An 8,844-nucleotide genomic window follows, 5' to 3' on the forward strand; every position below is an offset into this window, starting at 1 on the left:
ATATAATCAGATCATGCAAACACACAATTAAGCATATAGAAGACTTTACGAAATTACTTATACATATCAATCGCTATTTAGAGTTTACTATGGAATAGCATAAACCATAACCTACCTCCACTGAAGAATTCGTGATCACGCAAGCTACTCCTCAAGGTCTTTGCTTTCCTCTTCGTTCTTCTCTCCCTCTCGCTCGTTCTCTCTTCTTTTTCTCTATTCTTTCTATTTTTTCTTATTCAAACTCTTTTCATTTACCCTAATTACCATATAATTAAGTATAAAAGATGGTAAAATTAACCCACTAATTAATTCAAGGTTATCTCCTTTAACCCCCAAGTAATTGAATTATTATCATTCAACCACTAACTTTATAATTATAAGCAGGAATAGTCCAACACCCCTTAAAACTTTTAACAGAATTTCGACCTAGTCAGGGTTACGCAGCCTGTGATGGTCCGTCGTGCCTGCGACGGTCCGTCCTGCTGAGTCGTCATAGAGTTCAGAGACTCAATTTTATTAAAGAGTCTGTGACGGTCCGTCGTGCCTACGACGGTCTGTCCTGCTCTTCCATCACGAAGTTCAGAGAGTTGTTCTCAGTACCTAATTTTCCCAGAGTCTAAGTGTTTTGGAACGAGACACCCTCGACGGTCCGTCGTGCCCATGACGGTCCGTCGTGGGATCCGTCGACCCAGACTACTATTACCAGAATAAACTCTACTGCTCAAAACGACTAAACAGGTCGTTACAATATATTGATGATATATTATTATATTCTAATACACAAGATGAACACATAAGATTATTAGAAAAATTTATACATATAATACAACACTCAAGAATAAGTTTAAGTAAAAAGAAAGCAGAAATAATGAAAAAAATAGAATTCCTAGGAATACAAATAGATAAAAATGGAATAAAAATTCAAACGCATATAGTACAAGAGATAATAACCTCAAATGAACAATTAGATACAAAAAAGAAATTACAATCCTTTTTAGGATAAGTTAACCAAGTAAGGGAATATATACCAAAATTAGGTGAAAACTTAATACTATTACAACAAAAATTATAGAAAGACGTAGAATACCATATTGATAATAGAGATCAAACACAAATTCAAAAGATAAAATTATTATGTAAAACATTACCGAAATTATATTTTCCGGATGAAGATAAAAAATTTATTTATATAGTAGAAACTGATGCAAGTGGAAAGAGTTATGGAGGAGTATTGAAATATAAATATGATAATAGTAATATAGAATATCATTGTAGATATTATTCAGGAACATATACAAATACGGAAATAAAATGGAAAATAAATAGAAAAGAATTATTTTCTACATATAAATGTTTATTAGCATTTGAGCCATATATTGTATATAACAAATTTATTGTAAGAACATATAATACACAAGTAAAATGGTGGTTAACCAAAAAAATACAAGATTCAGTATCCTCAAAAGAAATTAGAAGATTGGTATTAAATATATTAAACCTTACATTTACAATTGAAGTAATAAAGACTAACAAGAATGGTGTTGCAGACTACTTATAAAGACAAAGCTACTCAGATTGAGAACAAAAATGAAGATACAATCGAAGAGCTACTCAAAGCCATTACTATACTTTGTACCAAAGTGGACAGAATGGACACTGAGATACAAAAGCTAAAAACTAATGAAGATAACCTGAAGTCTAAAGCTAATATAAGTCAGCAGCATGACTATAAAAATGCGGAGCTACGTCGATCGGAAGACGATAAAATTCCAGAGATAAAAGGAGACGATGGGAAACTCCCTAAAACCCATAACGTTTGCTTAAATACAGCTGCATGTACAAGAAGGAAAGTTAGTGAGAAATCACGAAAATACAAACTTAAACCAGTTATTTCTAAAACCATTTACCCAAAACACACAAAAACATATACCCACAGATTCACAAACTTCCACATACGCAGTTAGTATACAGAGTGATAAAAAAGATACAATTATATCACACAATCATACATTGAAAACATATATAAGATCCAAACATATTTAAATTTAAACCCCAGATCCACACAAACAAAAAATCCAAACGAAGATTATATAACCCAAAAACTACAAGGATATAATAGATTAATTGCACAACCGAAAACTAGTTCAAAATTAGTAAAAACATGTTAAAGTTATGGACTACTAAGTACAGTGTATACATACGACGGAAAGAAATTACTGGAATACCAGAGTTATACAAAGCATTTATCACATACAAAGGAGTTACAAGAGGAAACTTTTTTTATATCAAGTTTTATGTAGCACCAGCAGAGAAATTGTATGAAGAAATTAAGTCACCGATTCAAGTTATCAAGATAGGATTAACAGAAGATATGATCATACCAGAAGATATTGGACATCAAAACGAAATACCAAAAATAGATATACCAAATTTTTATGCCAATAAAAGAATAATTGGTATATCAACTATTATACAGGAGTTAGCACACAACAATTTAAATGGAAACGCTATATGGAGTTATTACGCTAGAGATCAAATTATGATATATTCAAACACCAGAGACTTAAGAAGAGAAGATATGGATGAAGTCCAGCGATGGATTTTGTCACTATTAAAACCAGAAGAACAAACTACGACAAGAGCATTGAAAAAGGAATTTATTTAAGAAGAATTATTAACCAGATATTGCAAACTTATTGGACATAAATATCCAGATCACAGATGCTCCAAATGCAATGGAGAAGATAACATAATACCATATGTTTATTTGGAATAAGGACAAGGAGATAAAGATACAAGATAAGATAAGGATGAAGAAAAGAAAAAGAGATATGGCAGACAAAGAAAAAGTGACAAAAGAAAAAGAGACATAGATAGAGATAAGATTCCTTTGTACAGTAAATAACTTTTGCTTTTTTGAAAGGCCAATGTGTATAGCCGGCCATTTGTAAAGTTTTGTTCAAAAGTCGTAAAGTGTACAGTAGACGCACTTATGTGCAGACTTAGGATTTAGTATATATAGATTGCCAAATTGTAAATGAAAGGCAGGCAATGCCAAACTAAAGTTCAAGTTAATAAACCCTCTCTCAAAATACAAAGCTCTCTCAAAGATACAAACTAAGAAAAACATATGGAAAAATCGAAAATACAATGAGATATCTCAGATAGCATGACAAACAAGAGGCAAAGGTATATTGTTTATTAAATATGCAGAATTAATTTCATATATTCCTAAATATCATATATATGATTGATTAAATTTATGTTAGTTATTATACACTAGAAATATTTGAATCATGAATTCTAGTTTGCTAGTAAACGGGAAACAGGGAGAAAACTGCTAGACTATGCCATCCCGCAGTGGAAACCGGTAGGCGAGGGATGCCGTTACGGGAGTACACAAGGTTGAGGCGCTGATAAGCAGTAATTATCCGCTAAAGTACGATGTTAGTAATGACCGGAAAACATGATAACGATACTCTAGTTTATAATAAACTAATATGAATTTAATTAGATTATGATAAGATAGGAAGGAATAACTGAAGAAAAACCTGCATAATAAAAATAAACATGTTTACATTGTACGATGAAATAAGAAGCTATAAAACTTTTATTTTATATATACTTAAAGATATAGAAATTGATGACATAAAAAGAGTTATATGGAAAAAAATATTTGAATATGATTTAGAAGATATATTGAATCAAGAATGGAATGAAATAAATTTACAAGAATTAGAAATATAAAGGATAAATATATACGATTTGGAAATAGATTCAGATTAAAATGAACTATGACTATTTAGAATATTTGATAGAAACTATGGAAAATATAAGATTATTAGAACAATTAATACAAGAGAATTTAAATATGTATCAAAGAACCCAAGATATATTATATATAAAATATATAATAAACAACCTTGAAGAAATAATTAGATTAAAACAATTATTAGAAGAAATATATATATCTTAACTTATGATGAATTCCGCACCCCTCAAAAATAAATATATATATCTTAACTTATCTTAACTTATGATGAATTCCGCACCCCCAGACCCTTGTTTGTAGTCAAATTTGCAAGTAAATCGATGTGCTCATCGCCTCGACTCAAAAAGACTTTGGCAACATTTCCTTAACATACTTCGGTTGCTTCTCGTTCCTTGAAGGCAGGAGTTTTAACATATCTGGAATGAACTAGTCTTGGTGCACTAACAGAAGCAACACATGTACTTATATCTTGCTCAATACATAACATTTATTCTTCATCTGTGTCAATATCTGCTCTTATTTCTTTGTAAATTAGAACATCATCAAATAAAATCTGCAAAACCATGATTTTCTGTGATGATGTTCTAAAATTTGAAGAAATAAGAGCAAAAATTTACTAGCATGAAGAATCAATTGTAGGTATTGAGTCAGAATAAGTGCAAGTACTGATTTTGTTAGTGCACCAAGATTAGTTTATTCTAGATAAACTAAAATTTCTTCCTGTAAGAAACAGAAGCAACTTAGCTCTCTACAGAAAAAGTTGTCAAAATCTTTTTTGGGCAAAGGCGATAAATACATAGATTTATTGGCAAAATAGAATCCCACCAAGGGTTTCCATAGATTTATGAGCAAAATAAGACCATCAATAACACATCTTAAAGTGTTTGGTTCTTTGTATTATACTCATGTACCAACTTTCAAACAGAGAAAGTTTTTGTTGTTACGTGTTTTAGGATCATCTTAGATAGGGTCATCGATTCAAGTGATTATTAGGAGATTAGTTTTATTTTAGTCATTATGCTATTAACTAGTTATAATTTGTCCTATTTTATAGGCATGTCAGTAGTCTGTTTTAGCTGTCCATGTTCTGTGTTAGTTGTATTGCCCCTCTACTTATTTAATAAACTTCAATCAAATACCATACATTGATAATGCTCACCATCACAGATGTTATCGGGATTTTCTTTGTTGTCAGTATTTTTGCACGATGGTGATATGATGGTCTATTCTATTTCAGTTTAAATTGGGTCCATGGGTTAGTTTGTGGCATGATTATCACTCCTGATTTCTAGATCTTTCAAAATTTTAATCGAAAGTTTAGTTCTTACTAATTTATCTTGATGGAATTGTCTTAAAGAGGAATTCACTTAGAGATATGAACACCTGACTGGTAGGTCATAACTTAAGCGTTTAGTATACATCAGTTATCTTCCTTCTTATTTCTTATGTTCGAGGACGAACATGATTTTTAGTGGTGGATAATGAAATGACCCAACACGTCATTTTTTTAGAATTTTTTGATAAAGTTAACGTTTTACCCATATCAATAGTTGCCCCGAGTTTGTGTTTAATTAGTCAGCGAAGTTGACTTGGAAATCTTGAACTATTGGTATAACTACGTTTATTTAATTGGTGGGTATTATTTTAGTAATTAATTTAACTAGTGGTTAATTATCCAAATCCATAATTCAATTACAATCCTATTGTAACTTAACTCAGGTATTGAAATAACCTAAATACGATTAACATTTAATAAGCAATGGTCAAAAAGGAATACAGCGTAACACAAAATGGCGGCTTCTGTTCCAGGTAATGTTCAATTGATAGATTTATTTATATAGGTACAAGTCTTAATATTATTATTATAATTATGTTGGAGTATTTGTACAGAAAAAGGAGAGAATTGCCGTTAAAAAAGATTAATATGAAATTTATTAGGATTGCACTAACGTTCTATTACTTGAGGAATTGAGAGTTTTGTTGGTTATTATGGTAAATATAGGACTAACAGTGGAGGCAATCATTAGAAAAAGTATATAAATTGAAATGTTTTGATGGTTTTAATCTGCCCCTCTCAGAAAATATAACCAATGGCGTAGTCTATTGCTGATTTGAGTTGGTGTTTATTTTTACTTTTGCTTACTGTATTGTAAATAATGTTTTAAGATATTAAGATAGGCAATTAAATAGTAGGTGTATTCTATTACTTGAAAACTTTTAAAATTATAGTAATTGGAGAAATTAAGACTTAGCCTTAGCCTTGAAATGTGGAAAATATGAGAGTTGACATGTTAATTGACATGAAGATTGAGAGTTTGATTATAATTCGGGTTAGTTTTAGGTCTAATCTAGATATATGCTAATATGAGTGTCGTTAGTTCGAACGTCTTATTGTAATTACTTATTTTAATAGATTGAATTTATTTGGAGGTTGAATGAAAGGGAAAGACTCACGTCGCAAGAGTGATAGTTCGACTAGCTTGAGGCAAGTGAATTTCTAAACTCTTGTTAAGTGTATATAATGTGTGTATTTCCTCGTGGTTTATGTTTGGGAGTAATGGGAATTTGTAATCGGTTAATTTGTCCACATTTATTAATTCTGATAATGCAAAAAGGGTAATACAATTGTTTTTGTTATGTTTTAGAATGGAGAATGATTTGAAAGACTTGTTGAATCATTGTTGATATTGTATCATGATTGTGATGTTGTGAATCGTGCAATGTTATGAATGGTCATATCCTCTTTATTTGAAGGAACATGTCATTTGCATTATTCTGAGACATGGTTGTGACAAGTGTTATGTGGATCGAGAAAGAATGAGAACTTAAAGAAGATGTGTCCTTTCGAGGGACGTATTACGTGCTGCAATGGATACAATATATTGAGGGACATATCGCAAGCCGCGATGGTTACTATTATTAAGGGATGTGTTGTGCGCCGCGACAGATGCATCGACAGATATGTCCCCCATAGGTACCGGACTAAGAGAAATCGGGTGTGTATCACTAGGTCAGACATGAATCATTATACTTGACATTGTATTCCATGACATTGCACATACTTATCATTAGTGAACTTGATATTGTGTTTTGATGATTTTGTGAATGGCTTTCTATGGAATGTGTGATTGATGAATACCGAGCTTGCTGTTGAGTTTATGTAATTTGTTAAAGTGTTGTTGTTCAGGATATGCAATTTGTCTAAGTGTTGTTGTTGAGGATATGTCATTTTTCTAAGTGTTGTTATTGATCTATGTGCTATATAAAATGTGAGCCGTCAGGTTTGGATGAGTTTCATATAGGTTGTAGTTTTGGAGGTTCGATTGAGGTGGTAGGAGTTCCCGTATTTCATCCCATTAGGTTGTGTATAGAGGTTTACTTGCGGAGTACCTTGTTGTTGGGTATTCAACCATTGCTTCTACAACTTTTTTTAGGTTACCAACTCGGACCTTTGTGATATTCTCTTCTTCCTAGGCTTCTTGGAGATTTGTGAGGTAGCTGTTTGTCATCTGAGCAGACCTTCTTACTCCTATATATGATTTTGTTCTACTATAGATACAATGTCATATGAGGCTTATATTTTCTTTTGATTCAATTGTAATATTTTAGAGGCTTGTACACATGACAACTAGATTTTGGGGTACTTTTGAGTTTATTATAGAATTCCATATTTTATTGTAATAGTTGAGTTTTAGGCAGACTTGTCTCGGATAAGACGAGTGTCATCACGTTTATTTTTGGGTCGTGACACAAATTAAAGTTGAATAAAAGTTATTCTTCATATTTAAATCATCTTGTTGTTCCAGTTTATTAATAACATTGGAAATAAACTTATGGATTATTCTAATAGGTTTCTTGGGATTGCCAATAGGATAAGGATACTTGGAAATGAACTTACTTATAATAGAATAGTTTAAAAGATAATTGTAACTTTACCTAATAGATATGAGAATACTATTGCTTCATTGGAAAATAATAAAGATCTGACAAAGCTTAGCTTGGAAGATTTATTGACTACACTGCAGGCACAAGAACAACAAAGAATGATGAGGCATGAGGGATCCATTGAGGGAGCCTTGCAATAAAAGTTGCAGTTCGGTTCAAATGCCAACGGAAAAAAAGAAAAAGGAATGAAAGGAAATCATTGAAACTACGAAGAGGCCACTACGACAAATGGTGTTGCTACAACTAAGAATAACAGAGAAGAAAAATATCCTCCCAACCCAACACTGTGTGAGGAGAAATCATCCACACATTATTGGAGAAAATCTGATATTAAATGCATTAAGTTTCACAAGCTTGGTCATGTTGATTATCTACAAAGAGAAGGTATTACAACAACCAAATGATGCACATATTTCAGACAAACAAGAAGAAGAGCAACTATTTCTAGCCACCTATTTCGCTGTCATAAATTCAAGTGAAAGTTGGCTTATTGAAAGTGGTCGTACAAACTACATGATCGGTGATGAAAATCTTTTCAGAGAACTTGATCGATCAATTAAATCAAGAATAAGAATCAGAAATGTAGAATACCTCCTTGAGAAAGGAAAGGGAGTTACTAATGTACAAAACTTATATATAAAGTTTTATTTGTTCCTGAAATTGATAAGAGCTTATATTAAGTGTTGGGCAACTCCTAGAAAATGGACTTAAATTATTGTGTGAAGATAAAGCGTGCCTGATCAGTGATTCTAATGGTCAGGAATTTTCTGAATTAAAATTTAGGGAAAAAGTTTTTCCTTGAATCCATTGAACGAGGAACACGTAGCTTTTTCAAGGTAGCTCATTGTAGCACAAACGTGGCACAAAAGGTTGAGGCACTTCCATTACAAAGCTTTATTTTTTATGCAAAGGAGAAAAATGGAAAATGGTTTACCTAACTTGGAGGAGAACTCCTCCAGATGTAGGGCTGCATGGTTGGAAATCACACTAGAATTCCATTTAAAACTTCAACTTGGTGAGCTACAGAAAAGTTGCAACTCATTCTCATACCGATCTTTGAAATACCTCAAGATATTTTAATGTCTATGTTTTTCTTAACTACAAAAAAGGGTCGTTGAGGGGTTTTT

General features: G+C 31.9%; 1 long non-coding RNA gene across 1 annotated transcript; it reads left to right on the forward strand.

Annotated features, from left to right (window-relative positions):
• Positions 1–3,046: 3,046 nt before the first annotated feature.
• On the forward strand, positions 3,047–8,377 carry LOC104646474 (uncharacterized). Its single transcript, XR_011220955.1, has 5 exons — positions 3,047–3,189; positions 5,492–5,581; positions 6,186–6,257; positions 6,527–6,782; positions 7,778–8,377. It is a non-coding gene; the product is annotated as an uncharacterized lncRNA (long non-coding RNA).
• Positions 8,378–8,844: the final 467 nt, after the last annotated feature.

Source organism: Solanum lycopersicum, chromosome 1, assembly GCF_036512215.1.
Source record: "Solanum lycopersicum chromosome 1, SLM_r2.1".
In the NCBI taxonomy this organism is placed as follows: domain Eukaryota; kingdom Viridiplantae; phylum Streptophyta; class Magnoliopsida; order Solanales; family Solanaceae; genus Solanum; species Solanum lycopersicum.